Raw genomic sequence first — 5225 nt, 5'->3', positions numbered from 1 at the left:
AGTGGACGGGTGGCCGGTGGATAAGAAACAAGAAGACAAAAGTCAGAGTGATCATATATTAACAAGATCTTGTTGCTCATCTCCGCTCTAACGCTAATCTAAATCTCCCACACACCTCGAGTAATTACACACTATATATAATCTTGCCCCAATTATTAGAGGAGGCTAAATCCCCCAAAATAATACTACACATTTTGATATCAAAATCCAACCCTATTTCCAAACAGACAACAAGAGAAAGGAGTCCTTAAATTTTTTTTTAAATGGCCATAACAAACTTTCTAGCCTAAAAGCTTTGAGTCGAATTTTGTGTCGACATTTGCGGTTCGAGTTGGCCTTTAATATATTGTTGAGCGCGGCACTCCATCACGGTGAGTAATGCGGTGAGAGGCACCACCACACACCATTACCAAGCCAGGGAATAATAACCTTTGATAACCTGTGTAAAGATAATTATTTTGCAATTCTTTAAGGCGAGAGCGTGTAAGGCGCTGGAACATACAACGTGTAGATACACTGACCAGCACCTCCATCCTTGCTTTTATATATTTATATATATATATATATATATATATATGTCGTACCTAGTAGCCAGAACGCACTTCTCAGCCTACTATGCAAGGCCCGATTTGCCCAATAAGCCAAGTTTTCCTGAATTAATATCTTTTCTCTAATTTTTTTCTCATGAAATGATAAAGCTACCCATTTCATTACGTATGAGGTCATTTTTTTTTTATTGGAGTTAAAAATAACGTAGATATATGACCGAACCTAACCAACCCTACCTAACCTAACCTAACCTATCTCTATAGGTTAGGTAGCCTAAAAAGCTAGGTTAGGTTAGGTTAGGTAGGTTAGGTAGTCGTAAAACAATTAATTCATGAAAACTTGGCTTATTAGGCAAATCGGGCCTTGCATAGTAGGCATAGAAGTGCGTTCTGGCTACTAGGTACGACATATATATATATATATATATATATATATATATATATATATATATATATATATATATATATATATATATATATATATGACATATGACAGCATATTCCGTATATACTATTTTCTGATTTAGGGCTTCTATCCCTCTTACTAATGCTCTTGCATCAGGGTTCAGCTGGAAGAGGAGTTCACCAAAAGTCATGTTCGTTTTCAAGGTGAAAAAAAAAAATTGAATATCTGAAAAATCGATTACACTCATTATAAAATCGCACGACGTTTCGAACCTACATGGTTCATTCTCAAGTGATGTTATAACACAGAACATTATATTTTATACTAATAGCGGGTCAGGTGAATACAAAAGGATCGAATAATGGGGTCAAGTGTAAACAAAGCGTGTACATTGGGTAGACATGAAGGAGAAAAGAAGCTGTGGATCAGAAGGTTAAATAGGGTACAAACAAAGGTTAATCAAGCGTAGTGGGCTCTGTTTGTTGAGCAGTGTCTTCTGTGTTGGCATCTTGACGTTCTGGTCTTGTTCTTACTCTCATTGTGGGTAGAGTGAATAAATCCGGTGCCTCCAGAAATCAGAAGAGATAAGCCCATGACATCACCCTAACAAGAGAAATGTTGAATAAAAACACTTGTATAATAGACAAAACCCAAGATGTAAGAAGACTACAAATTCTTGAAACAATCCACATAAAAGTAGAACAACCTACCATGAATACTCAAATTACGGAACTATTCACTCTACCCACCATGAGAGTAAGAACAAGAACAAGAGTACGCTGCTGTCGTTATCCTATTTAGGGGGCATTAGGTTGGAGTTGGAAAAGTTGTTCAATGTCAACCAATATTATTTGACTAGTTATATATGAAAAGTGCTGAAATTGTCCCAAGTTTCAGTACTGCAGCGAAAATAGAAAGGGAGATTTTTTTGTTTTCAACGTTTTTACACATTTTCAAGTCTACACTTCAGAACACACGTTTCAGATATAATTATTCTGTGACAATTTTCTGACACATTAGCATATAATAAAGGATTGCATGTTGTAGAATTTCCAAAACATCTTTAGTTTTCCTAATACAAATGTTCAAAGTTCCCACCAAAAATTATGCAAATATGGCATGTTTATTGCTATTATAAAATAAATAAATGAACTTAAAGAAAAATGAAAACAAGCAAATGTAGAGACATGCCCTCCACATATACTTTGTAAGTTTCATGTAAATTGAATAAAAAATGAATTAGTTTTGTATACGTTTGTGTCAATTAAAAAAAAGAAAAGAATAAAGTCTAAGGTTCTAAAATCTGTGGCTGAGGTTGACATCAACCAATTTTCTCCAAAATTGCCATCCTTACAGATAGGCTTACGTACAGTCAGGTTTGTAAGTGTGATGCAAATCGCCCGAAAAAAAATGAAAAAAATTGAAAAAAAAAATACTTTTTTTTCTTAATTTTTTTTCCAATTAAACTAATTATAATATTTGTTTAGTATATGCCATTGTGATAGCAAAGAGTCATAGCTATGATTTCAGTTGACACTTTTGAGTGATAATCGATTTTGACCATTTTGGCATAATTTTCACTACTTCAATATTTTTTTTCTCCCTTCCTATTTATGCAACGATTCTGAAACGTAGACCAGATGAAACACTTTTCATATAGAACTTGTCAAAAAAGTTTTATTGAAATCGAACGAGTTTTCATTTATTGCATTCTTGGAACCTAATGCCCCCTTTTTATGTGCCTCAGGAGATAGATTAGGTGTTACGTCCACTCCCAGGTCTCTTTCTCGAATCATCACAGGTAGGCAGATTCCCTTCATTGTGTACTGTGCCTTTGGTCCCCTATGTGTGTGTGTGTGTGTGTGTACTCACCTAATTGTACTCACCTAATTGTGCTTGCGGGGGTTGAGCTCTGGATCTTTGGTCCCGCCTCTCAACCGTCAATCAACTGGTGTACAGATTCCTGAGCCTATTGGGCTCTATCATATCTACATTTGAAACTGTGTATGGAGTCAGCCTCCACCACATCACTTCCTAATGCATTCCATTTACTAACTACTCTGACACTGAAAAAGTTCTTTCTAACGTCTCTGTGGCTCATTTGGGTACTCAGCTTCCACCTGTGCCCCCTTGTTCGCGTCCCACCAGTGTTGAATAGCTCATCCTTGTTTACCCGGTCGATTCCCCTGAGGATTTTGTAGGTTGTGATCATGTCCCCCCTTACTCTTCTGTCTTCCAGTGTCGTAAGGTGCATTTCCCGCAGCCTTTCCTCATAACTCATGCCTCTTAGTTCTGGGACTAGTCTAGTAGCATACCTTTGGACTTTTTCCAGCTTCGTCTTGTGCTTGACAAGGTACGGGCTCCATGCTGGGGCCGCATACTCCAGGATTGGTCTTACATATGTGGTGTACAAGATTCTGAATGATTCCTTACACAGGTTCCTGAACGCCGTTCTGATGTTAGCCAGCCTCGCATATGCCGCAGACGTTATTCTCTTTATGTGGGCTTCAGGAGACAGGTTTGGTGTGATATCAACTCCTAGATCTTTCTCTCTGTCTGTTTCATTAAGTACTTCATCTCCTATTCTGTATCCTGTGCCTGGCCTCCTGTTTCCACTGCCTAGTTTCATTACTTTGCATTTACTCGGGTTGAACTTCAACAGCCATTTGTTGGACCATTCACTCAGTCTATCCAGGTCATCTTGTAGCCTCCTACTATCATCCTCTGTTTCAATCCTCCTCATAATTTTTGCATCGTCGGCAAACATTGAGAGGAACGAATCTATACCCTCTGGGAGATCATTTACATATACCAGAAACAGTATAGGTCCAAGGACTGACCCCTGCGGGACTCCACTTGTGACGTCTCGCCAATCTGAGACCTCACCCCTCACACAGACTCGTTGTCTCCTGTTGCTTAGGTACTCCTCTATCCACCGGAGTACCTTCCCTCTCTTACTCCAGCCTGCATCTCCAACTTTCGCACTAGCCTCTTGTGTGGCACTGTATCAAAGGCTTTCTGACAATCCAAAAATATGCAGTCTGCCCACCCTTCTCTTTCTTGCCTTATTTTTGTTGCCTGGTCGTAGAATTCAAGTAACCCTGTGAGGCAGGACCTGCCATCCCTGAACCCATGTTGATGTTGTGTTACAAAGTTCCTTCGCTCCAGATGCTCCACTAGTTTTTTTCGCACAATCTTCTCCATCAGCTTGCATGGTATGCAGGTTAGGGACACTGGCCTGTAGTTCAGTGCCTCCTGTCTATCCCCTTTCTTGTATATCGGGTCTACGTTAGCTGCTTTCCAAATATCTGGCAGTTCCCCTGTTGCCAGTGATTTGTTATACACTATGGAGAGTGGTAGGCTCAGTTCTCTTGCTCCTTCCTTTAGAACCCAAGGGGAGATTCCATCTGGGCCTATAGCCTTCGTCACGTCCAACTCTAGTAAACACTTCCTTACTTCCCCACTGGTAATCTCAAACTCTTCCAGTGGTTCCTGGTTAGCTATTCCCTCACTTACCTCTGGAATTTCTCCTTGCTCTAAGGTGAAGACCTCCTGGAATTTCTTATTCAATTCCTCACACACTTCCTTGTCATTTGTAGTGAATCCTTCCGCCCCTATCCTTAATCTCATAACCTGTTCCTTTACTGTTGTTTTTCTCCTGATGTGGCTATGCAACAATTTAGGCTGAGTCTTTGCCTTGCTTGCGATGTCATTTTCGTATTGTCTTTCTGCCTCTCTTCTCATCCTGACATATTCATTCCTGGCATTCTGGTATCTTTCTCTGCTCTCCAGTGTCCTGTTATTCCTATAGTTTCTCCATGCCCTTTTACTTTGCTGCTTAGCTAGCCTACATCTTTGATTAAACCATGGGTTTCTCATCTTCATTTCTCTGTTTTCCTTTTGGACTGGGACAAACTTGTTTGCTGCGTCCTTGCACTTCTGCGTGATGTAATCCATCATATCTTGGGCCGTCTTTCCCCTGAGCTCTGTTTCCCATGCTATATCTGTTAGGAATTTTCTTATCCCCTCATAGTTTCCCTTTCGGTATGTTAACCTTTTGGTTTCGGTATCCCTCCTCGAGTTCAATAACCCTTCTTCAATCAAGTACTCAAACACCAGTACACTGTGGTCGCTCATTCCTACTGGGTCCTCAAAACCGATTTCTCTTATGTCGGAGTCGTTCAGAGTGAAGACTAGGTCGAGTCTCGCTGGTTCGTCATTGCCTCTCATGCTTGTGGGTTCTCCGACATGCTGGGTTAAAAAGTTGCTTG

The sequence above is a fragment of the Procambarus clarkii genome, chromosome 4, assembly GCF_040958095.1.
Source record: "Procambarus clarkii isolate CNS0578487 chromosome 4, FALCON_Pclarkii_2.0, whole genome shotgun sequence".
NCBI classification, from domain to species: domain Eukaryota; kingdom Metazoa; phylum Arthropoda; class Malacostraca; order Decapoda; family Cambaridae; genus Procambarus; species Procambarus clarkii.
This window is presented reverse-complemented; position numbering follows the sequence as displayed.